Consider the following 17,151-nt stretch of genomic DNA (forward strand, 5'->3'; position numbering starts at 1 on the left):
AACTCAGAAACCATTAGCTCTTGAGAACTTAATGAAAAGATGATAAAGAATGTTTTAGATAAAAGTTTGAACGGGTGCACTTGGTAACTAAGGTAAAATATTAATGCTTCTCTGGATGATGAATTAGTGTTGCTAAACTAGCGCTTCCCGAGAAAAGGTGGTGCGTGCAGGTGTTCCACTCAGCTCACACCTGCATGTGAACTGTAGCAGCAGGACTGATTACTTTCACTGGCAAGCTACTGACAAGCTGTTCATGATTCACAAGGAGGTCACCAGAAGCACACACCGCACTGCATTTTGGTCCCTTTAATGAAAAGGAGAAGTAGGAGTCAAAGCAGGAAGGGGAGGGAGTGGTATAAAAGTTACATACTTATCTATTCGCATTCCCTGAGCAGGTAGGCTTGGGTTTTCCCAGCATGGGGACTGGGAAAGTGAAATTGCAGAGTAATTTTGTTGTTGTTCTCAGTTTTAAATGATTATTAATATAATGGGACTACAAGAAGGAAAGAAAAAAAGGAATCTCTTTCAGAAGTCACTGATCTGAAGTTGAGCTTGGGTAGGTTTGAAGTGTTTAGGCCAGGAGCAGTTGCCCCTTTGTGAAATTCCATATGGGTGGCTTGCTACGTCTGCAGTACCCCCTCCCCCTTTTGCAATAAATGAAGAAAAATATATAAAAGTTTAAATTTTATTGGGTGTAAAGCTCTTAAAGAACTTCTGTTCACAAAGAGTATAAAGATTGCTGAGTCTGAATGTATGCACCCAACTACAGCGTGTTAGTCCTGCTGTTTTCTTTCTTTAACTGTAGCAATTTGCTTCCTTCCTGTTCTTTAATGCTCGTACTTAAAAGCACAGAGGGATCACAACCTGATTCCACCTGTGGACAACTGGAGCAGGTACTTTGTCCTTCCGATGAAATTAGACATAGTTTGAAAGGTTGTCTGGGGACCCCTGATGTTCATTTTGCTATGGATGATTTGTTTTCAGTAACCAACATGAATAGGTGGGGGAGGGGGGGAGGAAAACAAATGGGAATAATCTATCACATAAACAGTCTTAAGTCACGGTGTTTGCTACTAACAGATGCATTTAGGTAAATGCTGTTACCTCAAGAGGTGTTATCTTCTGGGGAGCCTTATCATAATTTTGTTTTAAATCTGAACAGCTGTTGTTTAACTACCACAGACCACAATTTATCTACAGCTTGAGGCCATAAAGGTAGCTTTATTACATTCTTTCTTTTTTTTTTCCATTTGATTTAATTTCAGTGTGTCTGACATCAAAATGCTATATACAATTTGCATATTACAATATGTACTGTTGCAAATTCCACACACCACTAAATGGGAAAACTGGAGCAGAATGGTAAATGGGGGACATTCACAATGACAAATAAAAGAAGGAGATGAGCTCCCATGTTTGATTTACATGTAAAATATTCTGACAATAGTTGTTCCTGCAAAAAAACAAAGAGCTGGTTTTTCTAGTGTGACTGGTTTATGACGACTGCAAAAAACAAAACAAAATGAAAACAGATTTATTTTTGGCAGTGGAACATAAGCACACTTTTCTGAAATGAGCCCTGGGCTTGCCATGTAGTTGGAATAAAACTTAAATCTTACTTAAGAAACCAACAAATATGGAATAACCGACCACTTCAGTTTTCCAAAAGTAGCAGCCACAATGTACCAATGGTGAAAATTACCACAGTGCAAGCAAAGCTCTATGCACTATTTAAACCACAAACAAAAGGATGGGGGCTCTGTCAGGCAAACAAATCCATACTTATGGACCATTAGATGTTCAGAGTCTCTGTAACGTCAGTTTTCAGAGTAGCAGCCGTGTTAGTCTGTATTCGCAAAAAGAAAAGGAGGACTTGTGGCACCTTAGAGACGAACAAATTTACCTGAGTATAAGCTTTCGTGAGCTACAGCTTCATCGGATGCATTGTTCGTCTCTAAGGTGCCGCAAGTCCTCCTTTTCTTTTTGTAACGTCAGTGGTTGTTCAGAAGACAAAAACGGAGTCATGTGGACTGGGGTGAATTTCACCCTTTTAGGAATAACGGTGAGCAAAGGTGGACTGAGAGAGATTGTGGTTTAGCTACTTTCCATTCCAAAGGCTTCCATTTCTAATTGTACCTTATAGAATGCTCAGCAGTTTTTTGATCACAGGACCTTAGCATGCTACAACCACGCTAGCTTTGAACCCATGGCTTGGCTGAACATAGAATCTAATGGAAAATTCTGTTCACTGTTTGATATAAACCCAATAGGGTCCTGGGTCTTAAATATGTGTATAAAGAAAAAGGTGGTTAAAATATCTTTATTATGGGGTTTCCCTTGGTTTTCTGCTTAGGGTAGACAATTTCTTGCCAATCCAGGGTGCCTACACCTGCGCTTCTGTGGTATTAGCACCTCTACTCAGAATGTGTAAACCATCCTAACGTGCTTTGCACTTTAAGTTTTGGCCTGTGTCTTCTCATCAATTGTAATAGTGAGGCTCCAAACGAAAGCATGAGGCAAACCACACAAAATTCTGTTTGGACAGAGAAAGGCTGTCAGCAAGGTCCCAGACATGCTGGTTGATTATTGTAATTGTATTTGGGCCAACACGCCTGCACACTCCCTCTCTGTGGCCTCATCTACACTGAGGTTTTTCTGAAAACTTCCCACCATTGCTGAAGTGCTCGTTATGCTCTGTTGGTGCCACTGGAGGTGGAAACCCGACAGGGACTGGCTAATGGTGTGTTTGTCACTATATCATCTAGACCTACTGTTAGTAAGTTTTGGTCAACACAAGGTTAAAAAGAAATTGGCAGTTGGACTATGCTACTGCTCCCTCTGCGGCTGGTGCCAATGGAGCTCTCATGCGACTGATGCAATGATGGGAGATTTTCAGATCAATCTTCATGTGAAGAGGTGCACCCCTTGCATCCGAACACAGATACACACCTCTGGACATGAACTTAGGTAGCAATATGAAAGAAAAGAATAAGAGATAAGCATAATGGCAATTCTTAATTGGGCCAGGGAAAGAGAGTGAGAACAACCTTGCAATTTGGTCGTGAGGCTCATCTGACTTTGAATGTGGGAGATCCAAGTTCAAGTCCCTGCTTGCATGGCTCTTCAATTATTTATACAAGTAATTATGTAACAATTTCAACAGCAGCGATTGAAAGGCTACCCACTAGAATATCTCATAGCCTAGTGGTTAGGGTACACTCCTGCAATGTGAGGGATCCAAGTTGAAAATTTTTTTTATGCAAAAGGCAGAGCGGGGAATTGAACCTAGGTCTGCCACATCTCAGGTGAGTGCCCTAAACACTGTGATAAAAATTATAAGGAGGGTGACAGTGGCCCCACCTCTTCCTTCTCTGGCCATTTGGTGACTTCATCCTGAAAAAATGAAGTGGTTTGGTAATGCAAAACAAACCGTTTCATTTCAACATCACTGCACTATTTCAGTTTTAGGTTTGGTTGAAACTATTTGGAAAACTTAACATCAATTCACAAATTTTGGCGGGACCTGACTGAAACTGCATTTTTTGGGAATAAATTATTTGCCAGAAAAATTTGCCCAGCTCTAATCAGGAGCCGAAATCTGCATTAGGAGTTGAATCACAAAACTAAAATCTTCAGTAGGTACTTAACAGTGGGCTCAATGGGTGTTTGTATGGATACAGATTACTGGCATGTCCGAAACCAGGAATTATTGGGAATACTGTGAGAGAATCTGGTCACATGAGACTTGAAACCTGATTTTAGACCAGTGATTGAGATCCTGTAGAATAGTCCATCCAGGGCCAGAAGTAACCAAATGTTGTTAGTTTCTGTTGGCTGGTCAGAGGTCAAAGTGAACAGATTTTGTTGATCTCACTTGTGTTCTTAATGGCTGGATGTCCGCATCACCAAATCCACCACTTGTCCCTTTCTGGGACCGTTAAGCTGAGGCCTGAATGAATGGCATTGAACTATACTTTTACCCCTAGTGGTGGCTTGCCCACATCAGAATTGAGTGGAGTAATATGAGGAAACCTACGCTGATAATCCATGCTTTTCCCAAACTGTGGATAAAGAGAGGGCCTTCATCTCTAGCAGCTTTCACTATTAAATTCCTCCCCCTACCCAAACTTAAAGCTTTGAGTAGGAATCTTAATTGTTAGTTGTTTACCCACACTCAACTCAATTGCCAGACTTTTTTAGATGTAACCATTATTAGTTTTTGTTAATATTAAGTAACAATATTACTGACATCAAAATATATATAGGTATAAAAACTGTTTGACAAAAGTATAACTCATCCCCTTTACTCCCATCTTCTCCATTTTTGCAGTGAATTTGAAGGCTGTGTGCATTGCTGTGATTCAGGAACAGGACACTTCTGGTTCATTGTTTTTGTAAGTGTGGAATACATTAGCCTGTTGGCACTTATCAAAAGAAATCATACCATAACTCAATTACTAATTGACCTTTCATGCTCAAACATCCATCAAGTAACACGAGACAGTTGAGTTTAGCTGTTCTGTGCGAGCATGTAGAAAACTGCCTGGTGAGAAAACACACTTTAAAAAACCCCAAACTCTCCAAACTTCACATACCTACAGTGATCAAACTAATTAATCTGTCTGACACTTAACGCTTAGTGAAACAGAGATAGATAGGGTCTGGGCATAGTAGTGGGAGCCCAGAACTCCTGAATTCTGCTCTCTCATTGTTACATTCTCACTGAGACCATGTCCAAGTCATTTAACTTCTCTGCCTAGATTTCCCCATCTGGGAAAATAAGCTACTTTCCTACCTCACAGGGGTGTTGTAGACATTCATTAATGCTCATAAAACCCTCTGAAGATGGAAAATATTATTAATAAATGGCACTTTAAATTTGGGGTTGACCAATCAGCTCAGGTCACTTACTTTACCTTCAAGCAGTAGGTGATTGGTGTCTTGCAAGTGAGTTTGGTAGTATGATTTTTTAACCTCCTTATAGATAACAAACCAGCGTTTGACACTTCTGAAAGTACAACTCCACAAATAATGCTTTCTAATGCTTACAAAGTAAGAGTAAGTCAATTGTTAAGTGGCTGCTCTGTTATTACTTCTAGATGTATACTGTAACACAACAATATTACTTTCAGGAGAGTATTAAATGGTCTCCTGGTGCTTGGCATATATGTTGGTATATAGGGTATCCTGGAAGTAGCTATGGATGTTTGGGTAAATGGTGCAACTTATTTCTGCTTTACCTTTTAACATAGCGTGTCTTTTCTGCGTTTTTTTGTCTTTGTTAGTCCATACTCCCTATATTTTATCTCATCATCTTTTGATGGTCAGGGAAAGAATAACATTAAGTTTTAAGTGCTTTTTTGGGACTTATTCCATGCTCTCCAACACTGAAGTCTCTGTTTACACACATGGCTTACTAGATAGATTGGTGAACCAGAGTGTTGAGTATGTACATTGTATGTGCACACAAAGTGCTCAGATACTACAGCAATGCGGGGCCATACAAGTACCTATGATAAATAGCCAGATGTATACCTTGGTAACCTGGCCGGATTCTCCAATTACTTAACTCCAGTGTATATCAGGATTAACTCAGTTAAAGTCAGTGGAGTTATACAAGTGTAAACTGAGAGAATTAGGAAGACAATCAAACCCCTGAAATCTTAGTCTGGCCAGTGGTGAAATTTTGTGCTGGCTGTACCTTATCATGGTTTCAGCAGTTCCCTGGGCCCCTCGGACTGGAGCCTGATCAAAGCTCCTGAAGTCTTTCCATTGCAGCAGCTTGAAATTTTCTACATTTCTGGTGATCCAACAGGGAAATTTCTGAGTCACTGCAAGTCTAACTGGGAAGTAAGCTTGGAGAGACTTGCAAGCCAGAGTGTTGGGTATTTATTAATCAGATTCACACCGTTCACTGTAGAGTTTATTACATTGCTCTGCAATGCTGACTCTGGAATATCAAAAATATTTCATTAGTATTTTACCTTATTAAATATGGAAATCATGTCAAAGGTAAATGTCAAGGGGCTATAAAATTACCCTTCTCATCTCCCACACATTTATCAGTTGATAAATGGAAAGACTCTACTGCCAAAATAACTGAATGAATAATTTATAAATGACTGATGCATCGTGTATGTTGTTTCAGGCAGAAAACAGTAGGACATCAATAATCAAAAGAAGATGGATTAATTTAGCAGTATTTTGCAGTTAATATTTTTATCTAAATACTGCAGTCTGGACCTTCATCAAGAAATCCTTCCCTCTGTCATTTGGGGCCTGAGCCAAAGCCAACTAAAGGCAATGAGAGTCATTCCATTTATTGCAGCAAAATTTGGATCAGGCCCTTAACACTTACATATCTCTGAGTCTTTTTTTTTTTTTTTGGACAGTTGTTGGTATTTGCATTTCATTAACACTATGTTTTGTATAGTATGATTTGGTTCCAATGTGCGTTTCTTCCCCTTCCTTGCTGGGTTCTAGACATGATGTCTTAGATTAAATTTTTGTAAAACTGGATAAAATAAGAAAAAAAAAAAAGTGGTGAATTGACCTACTTTTTAAAACTCCTTAGCACAGATATTTTGTTTCTTACCAGGGCTTGCACCAGGAAAATTGATATCTTACAATGTCAGTCAACATGAGACAGATTTTTCTTCCTACATGTATTTTCCTTCTCCCCAGTGTATTAAACTTTTATATATTTTCAGCCTGGGTCACTCTGGCTAAGGTTTTCTTCAACGCCAAAGAGCAGACCAACACTAGATTCTTTCATTTTAGTCCCTTGCATGGGATTTAAATATAACCCATTTTGCCAGTCACATGAGAGAGCTCGCAGGGACTGCCTCAAGGTGGCTTACAGCTTTAACTAAAGGTCATTTTGGCAAAGGCATCATCCCAGGGAGAGGGGGAAGGGAGAAATGTGGTGGATTTTGTTTTTTTGTTTTTTTTTCAAGATTTTAGAAAGTAATGTTCCCTCAATGTTCACATCCTGATGAATGCAAACGACGAAGAGAAGCTGACATCATATCACTAGTGTGATCCATTCAGGAAAAAATAGCTGGTGAAAGACTATCATTAGGTGAAAAGCAGTTTCTTTGATTTCAGTCTATTGCTTTATATACCTGACCTAGATAGCTCTTTAATGATTCTCCACTGCAGAAAATGCCCTGCTGCAAAACTTCTACCTCATTGTCTGTTAACAAGAGCAATTTTCACGTAGCACTACATCTATCCCAACAATGTAATTGGTCTGGCTCTCCCAGCTAGTCACTGTTCCTCCTGTAGGCCCACACTGTGAAGAGAAATCCCAGACCTCCTGAGGGCTTAGGGGCTCCAAAACCATGCTATGTTATCAACAGCTACATGGTTAGCTAACTGCTGTGACTAAATAGAGATTGGGAAGCACTGCAGGCAAGGGATGAAAAGTGATGCCCTCCCATAGCACAATGCTGATATGCAGAATTGGCCAAAACAACAAAACTTCACAGACAGTGCAGCAGAAGGCATTGGCTCTCTTATTTGGGCATTTATTACCTGGAGCAAAATGTGCAGAGAAGGGAGATAATGAAGTTCTTGACTAATTCAGTGTGATCCAGCTGGCTAAGCCAGAGGGGCTGCAGAGCAGGAAAAGCTAAAGAACTCACTGCTAGCCATTTTCCCTTGGTACCTGTGAAGCCCAAACAAAGAAGTGCAGAGATCAAAAAGCAGAATAATATCAATAAAAAAAAGTTATTTTCATTTGCCTCATTCTGAGCTATTTGAAAATCCACAGAGCTACAGACTGTTTGGTATCCTATGTGCTGCAATAACCAATGCAAGGTTAATTGTTTAATGTTATTTACCAGTTAGATCTGGAAAAAACAAAAGAAGACAGGTTTTGTTTGCAGATTAGACACATAGATGTGTGTGCATATGTACGCGCACACGCTTTCTCCTACTACAGATCAAAAGGCTTCATACACTATATAGATTTATCCAGATGAGAACTGGGGAATTTACTATATTTAGATTTCCCCCACTTCTAGCTACTAGGCAGAAGTCCATTTTCCCTGCTCCTTACTTTTGCCTTTATAGCCTGGTCTTTAACTACACAAGATGGTCTCATCCCTACTATCTCACTCTGCCTGCCGGCTCCCCAGTACCTTACTACAGTGTACTCCCATTCCAGTTGCACTAATAAGCTGTTCCCCAGAGTAGAGTTTTCTGTTTACAAAATAGTCAGTAAAGAACAGAAAGTAGCTTTGCTACTGTATTTAAATAAATAAATGTATAAAATATGGCCAAATTCATACCTGATGTCCGTTGAAGGTTAATGGCGCATCACTCACTTCCACTAAGGCTTAATTTGTCCTACTGTGTTCATCATGGTTGCCAGAGGATGAATCATTACTTGCTGCCAGCCACAGTTCATACCATTTCTTTAATAGGAGGCAGACACACATTATGCATCATTCAGAGATGAGTATCACAGAATCACAGAATATCAGGGTTGGAAGGGACCTCAGGAGATCATCTAGTCCAACCCCCTGCTCAAAGCAGGACCAATCCCCAATTTTTGCCCCAGATCCCTAAATGCCCCCCTCAAGGATTGAACTCACAACCCTGGGTTTAGCAGGCCAATGCTCAAACCACTGAGCTATCCCTCCCCCCTATCCTGAATGGGCTTTGGAGGAGTGGGGACCACAGCAGACTGACAACATGTTCTCAGTGCCCATCAGAGTGATGGTTTAAGCAGGCTCATTAAAATGAGATCTCAGCCCAGGCGCTAGCAAGTTGAAGGCTCGTGCTAACTTTTGATAGTTCGCATCGGCTGATGTGACATCATGTTGCAAGTCTATCTGACTTGTATTTTTAACAGACCATGTACCTTTGCACGACTGTTTTGTTGCTAGCATTAGACAAACAGCAGGGACCAAATCCTAAGAGGTGTGAAGCACGTGCATCTCTCATTGCAATGAGCACTCATCAGGGTTTGAATTCTGGAACTTATTTCCTAGATTTTGGAATCAAAGCAATAAAACCATGAATGCTGTTTGTTTACTGATTTTTGAGGACTCATGATGACCATGTCTGTGCATCTTTACTTTGCTTATAAAAAGAGATATTTGATTACCGTTTCCCATAGGGGGAAATCATGTTTTTTTAAAATAATAGATGCAAATTACTAGGCCTGGACTGATCACATTGGACTTGGGTTGTGTGGCTCCAACCAGGTGTGTGTTCAGAAGCTCATGATGTATTTGTTTTATCCAACTAAGTGCCTGACCTAATGCCGTTAAAATAAATGGCAATATTCCTATTGATTTCAGCGGGGTTGGGATCAGGCACTTAGGGCCACACACAATGGAAGCTCCCATACATGTGCAACCAACACAGAAGTATGTCTCCAGAAGTGTTGTTTGCAGTATTGTTGTAGCTGTGTTGCTCCCAGGATATTAGAGAGAGAGAAGATGGGTGAGGTGATATCACCCACCTTGTCTCTCTGGAAGTAGTATTTCCAGGAAGGGGTTCTGAGCATTGGACAAGACCTGATTGGCTGTTTAAAAAAGGTCTAGCTTTTGGAAGAGAGGGATGTTGGCTCTAAGGGAGCTGTGCTGCCATGAGGAGTGAGAGGGTAGAGTGTAAAAGTCGGCCTTGAACTTGTATTGGCTCTCTGTGGATGTGATGCTGATCGGATTTCCCCATTATTATTAGGACAGCAGAGAGGTAGGAGGGCCATGATCACTCTCTCTTTCATGGAAGTCAGTCCATATTCTGACCTAAATGATTTGGAGGAAACGCTGTGGAGCTTTTGAGCACTGACACCTTTATTATTGTTTTTGCCCTCTCTTTCTTATATCTTATTGCATTTTTTAAATGGAAGAACACACATGCCTCATATGGTATGCATTGCATAACCAAGAATATGCCCAACAACATAGATAAGTAACCATTTCTTAATACATAAGTTCAAAGAATCATTGCTATGTGATGATGCCACTATCTCAACCAATACAGAGTATAAATAGTGCTGATGCATAGGGGTGATATGGATGGAATGTATTTATGTGACTAATATACTCAGCAGTCCACTGGGTTTAGGGGAGAGAGAAGGGGAACAAAATTGTCCATAAAGTAATAGTTATATCGTAATTTGGAGCCAGAATGTGCCTGGCCAATGTGTTGATATTAAGGGAAGGGAAAAGACACAGGAAGCCTTCCTCAACTTGTCACCTTATAAGGAACTGACATAATTGAAGTCTATCCATTCCTCAAAGCATGGGAGCTGGTCCCTCCTATTGCTGCCAGGATCCATAACATCTCCTGAACTGTAGTAAGTTATATGCTGTAATGCTGCAACTGACAATTTATAACCCTCTAAAGAAAGACCATGTTTTAAGTCAGCAGCCCAATGGAACAGAGTTAAGATTAAGCTTTTCATCTTAACTCTGCATTTCTCTTATTTTGCACACTTGCTTTCTCAACCTGAATGTTGTTCCAGCACTGGTAATTTTTATCGATATGACATAGCTGTATGTCTGATACTAGAGGTCTTCCAAGTGAGGCATTAAAACAGTAATCTAGGCTTGGCAGCTTATGTGAGCTACAATCAAGACATCTCTGATGATTTGGCAGGCTGAGATACTAGTAAGGGCCTATGTCCCTCTACATGCATATATTGAATTCATACGAACATGAAGGAATAATGTGTGTGTATGAAATTCATCCCTGTTCAGAGGCCTACGTGCTACTTAAAGGCCCACTTATGCCCTTAAAACAGGGTATGAGTGGGACTTAAGTGGTGCACATTTCACTCTGAGTGGACAAGCATCCCTTCGGTACCCCAGTATTTTTTTGATATTGAGTTAAAGATAGCGTCAGACTTAAATGAGCTTTCATTGGTTTGTGTTTGCAAACGTGTGTTGTTGTTTTTTTAATTTGGTTTTTAATGGTCACAAAATCAAGGTATGAGTGTATTTTTAAAAAGTTGTAATTAAAATAGGTGGCTCAGAGATAAAAATCAGAATTTGAAAAGTAACATGATAGTTAAAGGGTAATGATTAATCAAGGGGATTGGGGTCGTGGAGAAGGTCGTTTAGGTAGAGCATAGCAATACAATTCAGGCTTTGGCCATTTTTAAGCACAGCAGATCCCAGTATGTGCTAAATGTTGGAAGGATTGCCTCAGATATCAGGGGCCGCCTCAGATATCAGCCCCTCCGACCTTCCTTTCACTCCCTAACCCCACTGAAATGCTGGGCACTCACTTCAACATCACAGTAAAATAAAACACATGTGGTTGCCAAGATAAAACCTTATAAGGAAGGAGCAGTGTTTCATAACTAGTAAACAGGTCTGGCTGGTTTTAGCCCTGCTCGTTCTTTTGAGTGCAATTTTCATTGTCTGCCTTGTACTGCATTAACCATAGCCCTGATGCCAATTCCTCGTTTGGCACCATGAGAGAAGGGGAAGGGGGTGGAGAAGAGCATTCTAAAATAATTGCCTAACTACCTGGATTGCCCAAAGACTTCAAAGGGTTACAGATGCATCACTCAGATAAAATCTGTGCATGCGGTGTGTGTTTCTAAATGTTACACTCATGTCTAAATAACTCACCGCTCGCTTCCCCCCCCTATTTTGAGCGTGCTGCAAAGCAAGCTGAGGCAGCTTGTAAAGCAAAAGACTAATTTCTAATTTTTTCCCCCCCGACTGCCATCCACCCTGAAGGTGGTCGCAGGCCAGGCTTCTCACTGCACAGAGAGAGGGGTGGGGAAAAGCTGAGAAAATGGAAGTGGGAATAGATCATTTCTGCCTGTGAGGAACTAGCTGGAGCTGTATTACTACAGCAGCGGTGGTTGGAGTTGGTTATTTTTTTTTTTAAACAGTGTCTGCAATCCAGTGAACACAATGTTCAGCGTAGCACACCTTTTCATTAGGGAAATTTTTTTTGGAACAGGTCCAACGATATGGCCCTGGGTCAGGCAGCCACCGTAACTATCAGCAACAAGAACCTTCGGGGACCTGGAAGAGGTGGTGGCAGGTGGAAAGGCATTTAGTAAATTCAGTGTAGCTGCCGGGCCTTGTGTCGGAAGCTTGTTTGCTTTGCTGCCTCTGCAATCACTGCTGCCGCTGCTGCTGCCTGGAAAGTTTTATCTACTGATCAACATAGTGTGCCAGAGGGCTGATGGGACACCCCTGCTTGGGCAGAAGGTTCCAGCTGTAGCCTGCAACTATACAGCAGAAGGGAAAGGGGAGGGGGGTTACAAATCAGAAAGATCAATTCCTAAGAGTGCACACACCGGTTCCAGACCTTTCTTCCCTTCATCATAACCTCTGTCTTGCAGCTATGGCTGCCTGCTTGCATTAATTACCTCTCACTCCCTAGATGCATTCATTGCAAGCTACCTTTAGGGTTCATAGTGCAGAAACCAACTGACCAGGGGTGAAAGCAATTAACAGACAGGTTATTTTAAATTAACAGCCACTTTTAACCAGCTGTCCAAAGCCACTTGTTTGTTTCACAGCAAAGTTAACAAAACTAAATATCTCAGTGGAAAGACCAATGTTTTGGGTTTGGGATTTTTTGTTGTCGTTTTTAAACTATTGCTAAGCACTTCTAGTTTGAGATTTAAAAGTAATATTGAAATATATCTACTGCATAACTGGATTGTACATAGAGAAGGATGTTTAAAGAGAATAACCCTTTCCCCCTGTTATATTGTCATACTATGTCAACTGTGCCTGCCTGTGAATCATATTTTGAGAGCTTCTGCCATTGCTCTATGATTTCACATTGTTTTTTCTAACCCTTTCTCCTCCATAACTTTCTCTCTCTCTCTCTCTCTTTTTCTCACACACAGGCACAGACACACTTCCTATTAATTTCCTCATGGACTTTTCAAATCTAGAGGTGAAAAGGCATAAGGCATCTCCTTGCCACGCCCAGGAGCGTTTTCTTTTACATACATATGAGGATTTTGACCAGTCTGTTTCTAAATATGGTGGGCAAAGGAGCTTGCGCTCGTTCACTTGGGACTTTATTTGTTGTACATTGTTTATTCAGGCCTGCTACACTGACCTATTACTAGTATGGTAAGTGCTGATGGATAGAAGGTGGTGGGGAGACTGGTTATGGATGGAGAGGTCAATTTGTGAGTTATCGGCATAGAGGTTGTGACTTTCTGTACCTCAGGGGAACACCCTGCACCCCCATGTTCATCCTTATAATATGATTGTGTGGTATCCAATGCAAAGTTTGTCATGTCGGGTGTCTTCGGAAGGCTCATGATGCATTGAGCATTGTTGTTACAGTAATGTTATAGGTTGTAATTTCATGTATGCAGTTATGAGGCCAAAAATGTGTCCTCATGGCTTAAAACAAGCCCAGGCAAAACTCTCCAGGAACAGAGGGGCAGTTCACAGCTCATCACGGCATGTATGGGAGAAACCCAGCCCAGCCTTACAGGAACAAAGGACACTGGCCTAGACAGCCACAAAGGATCTGTTGGACTCTCGAATGAGTCACCCCCCTTCCCTTGGTCACTTTGGGCCTACGATGAGGTAATGCCCACCTGACTCTGAAGGGGGGGGCAAAGCCAAGAGGGAAGAAAGAACATGATAAAAGGGAGAGACGTTTGCCATGCTCTCTCTCTTCTACCTCCATCTACGGATACCACCACCAAGTGACTGAAGCGCTGATCAAAGGGGAGAGCCTGGCTGAAGGGCAGCCAGCCAGCCTGTGATGAGAAGCATCTAAGTTTGTAAGGGCACTGAAAGTGTTAAGATCAGCTTAGAATGTGTTTTGCTTTTATTTCATTTGATCAAATCTGACTTGTGCTTTGACTTATAATCACTTAAAATCTATCTTTTGTAGTTAATAAATTTGTTTGTTTATTCTACCTGAAGCAGCGTGTTTGGTCTGAAGCATGTCAGAGACTCCCCTTGGGATAACAAGCCCAGTACATATTAATTTCTTTGTTAAATTGATGAACTCATATAAGCTTGCAGTGTCCAGCGGGCATAACTGGACACTGCAGGACGGAGGTTCCTAGGGTTGTGTCTGGGACCGGAGATATTGGCTACTGTCATTCGGTTGCACAATCCAAGCAGCAGCTGGCCAAAAGTGCTCACTCATGTAGCTGGGAGCAGCTTACATGCAAGAGGCTGTGGGTGAACAGCCTGGGAGTGGGGGTTCTCACGGCAGAGCGGGATAAGGCTGGCTCCTAGAGTCAAGGATTGGAGTGACCTAGCAGATCACCGGTCCAGATAACACCAGGAAAACATCACAGAGGTAATAATTGAATCCCTGTGAATGGATGAGATCATCTAAGAATATATTGTAAATAAGGCAGATTCTTGAAGATTCCACAGGAGAGGGGTGGAGGAAGACAAGGAACTATCAAGAGAGAGTGAGCAATTGGAGAAATAAGAAAAGATGTGGAAGTATGAGAAGACCCAAAACTTTAGTTGTTTGAGACATACAAGAAGGTCACATGAGTTGGGGGCTAGGGAAAAAAGTGTGTTCTTACCTTGTGTTGCCTAATGTGATAACTAACGCAAAGTGAAGACGAGGCCATTTGTAGTTGTGACATGTTAGCCGGTCAAGACAAAACACCTGACATGCTAACATGTATTAATACTACAGCTGCCTTGTGTTCACTAGGATTTTACCTTATCTTTGTTAACATGAGGTAAGAACACGCCTATTTGATATGTTTGCTAGTTTTAACTAGGTGAAAGTTTCCATGTTGTTTTCCCACATCTTCAAGAGTAAGGCCTGATGTACACTACAAATTTCTTCTGGAACAGCTACGTCAGCTAGGAATGTAAAACAAAAATCACATCCCCTAGCGACATAGCAGTGCTGTCAGAGCCTAAGGCAACAGAAGAATGCTTCTGTTGGCTAAAGCTAACATCTTTTGGGGAGATGTTATCAGAAGAACTCCTTCTGTCAGCATACCCAGTGTCTACACTATGGGGCTATGTCAGTATACCTACACCAGTATAGGATCTGTAGTGGAAACCTGACCTAAGAGTCTCAGCTTTAGCCATTTCCTCCTCCTAAAGGTTTACTGTTGTATGTGAAAAGTTTCACTTTAAATATCTGGATTAATTTGAACTCAAAACACAAAAAAAATTCATGGGGCGGTAGCAGGACAGGTTCAAACACATGAATGAATAATTAAAAAAAAGTCTGTGAACTGAAATAATTGAATTTCAGTTATATAATTGTGCATTAAAACATGGGTATCAAGAGGAAAGAAATGGTGATTCAGAAGCTTTAATTCAATGGCTTAACCAATTCGCAATGTTCCTTATGATCAGCTGGCAGTGCTAGGACTAAAAACCCTGGGCCAGATCCTCAGCTGACGTCAGTGGAGCTATGCTGATATATACCAGCTGAGGTTTTGGCCCCATGCGTGCAAATTACTAATGCTTTGTGCTTGAAATGTCAGTTAAAATCAGTGGTACTAATTGTAAGCTCTGTGGGCAGTACAATGTTTATAGCAGCAACAAAAATGTTTTGTATAATTATTGTTTACTTGTAGTATAATCATCCTATCAATTTTTTCAGATTTTTTTTAATACATCATCAATACAAATTTGGCAGCACAGCTATAAACAAAAAAACAGCATTATTAAGAAATATAAATAAATGGGTTAGGAAAAGGAAGGCAGCGTCGAAAATTCGGGGCCTTTAACGTTCTGTAGAACGTCTAAATGATGTGAAGAAAGGATTCTGATCTTAGGTATGTAAAGCTGATTTTTGACAGATCAAGACATCTGCTTGTCAGCACCTTCTGAGTTGTCAAAGCTTGATATCATACTTCACAAAATATGAAGGGCCCTGTATAGCAGCAAGCAGTGAACATGCCATATGTACCCTCAAGGGTTTTAAGATCAACAGTTGGAGAATAGATGTTAGTGAATTACTGCTCCAGCTTTCATTTCTTGTCTCCATTAAAAGACATAAGGGGCCAACTTCATCCCTGGTGTAATTCTGTAAACACTTTCTACACCTGAAAATCTGGAATGATCTCTGTCCTGTCTTCTCTCAGCATCGTGAGATGTAACTATTGAATAATTTAATAAAGGCGCTTACCTCGTGTGTCAAAATGCCTGACAAGAGATGTAACAGGCAGCCAGACTGACTTGGTGTAAAGTACTATAGACTTAAGAGGCAAGTATGGGGATAATGTCTGATCCGAAGGAAATGGGAGTCTTTCCATTGAATTCAATGGGCTTGAGATCAGGCCCATGGAGAGGCTGGGCTAGAATCCCTACTTGTGCACAAACTTTAAAGTAAAGATGAAAAGAAAACGAAGAAAACAAAACACAAAAAGTGTTATCTATTCAGAGTTGTGCTTTCTAGTTGCATGTATCCAAATACAGGGCATAGTATCCTAGCTGTGTCAAAACAAGTTACTAAGGGTGCTACTGGAACACCAAACAATGAGGCCTAAAGACACGGCACACAGACCCATATTTTACTACTAGGCAAATTCAGCATATAGTAGGCCTGACTCCTTGTCTCATTTACTCTAGTTTTATCCTGCTTAAATCCCATTGACATCGCTGGAGTTACTTTATGTTTTACTTGGGTGTAAGGGGCAAAAGGATCAGCACTGATACATCTATTACATAAGGTATAACATAACATACCATCTGAAGTAATAAATGCCTGAATAGGTGTAAGCAGGGGAATAGTCCCGCTATTGTGGGGAACTTTCCTGGCTTCTGCACTACCCCGGTAAAGTGGGCTAGCGAAAGGATCTGAGTCCTCGCTCCCACTTGCTTTACCCAGTGTCCTCCCTGCCCTTGAGGACTCCCCTTTCACTCTCCTGTCTGGCAGAGTCCTCGTAACCCCAACAAGGCTGGGCCCAGGATTCCTGGGGGGCCTCAACCCCCAACCCTGCTGTGGTCACCTAGGACAGGGGCTCGGGTGTCCCCACTCCGGGGTACTCTCTCTGCACTGGACACTTCTCTGACCCACTGACCATTACGTACAAGTTAAAGCAAATACAAGTTGTTTAATCAACAATTAATTTTAAAAAGAATAAGGAAAAATGGGAAAGGTTAAAGGAAACACATCAACCCGCTCTGTGGCAGGGAACATCACAAACAGTGTTTCTGGAATGTCAGGGCAGCTCACAGTCTGTTCCTTGTAAGT

Source organism: Chelonia mydas, chromosome 2 (assembly GCF_015237465.2).
Source record: "Chelonia mydas isolate rCheMyd1 chromosome 2, rCheMyd1.pri.v2, whole genome shotgun sequence".
NCBI lineage: Eukaryota > Metazoa > Chordata > Testudines > Cheloniidae > Chelonia > Chelonia mydas.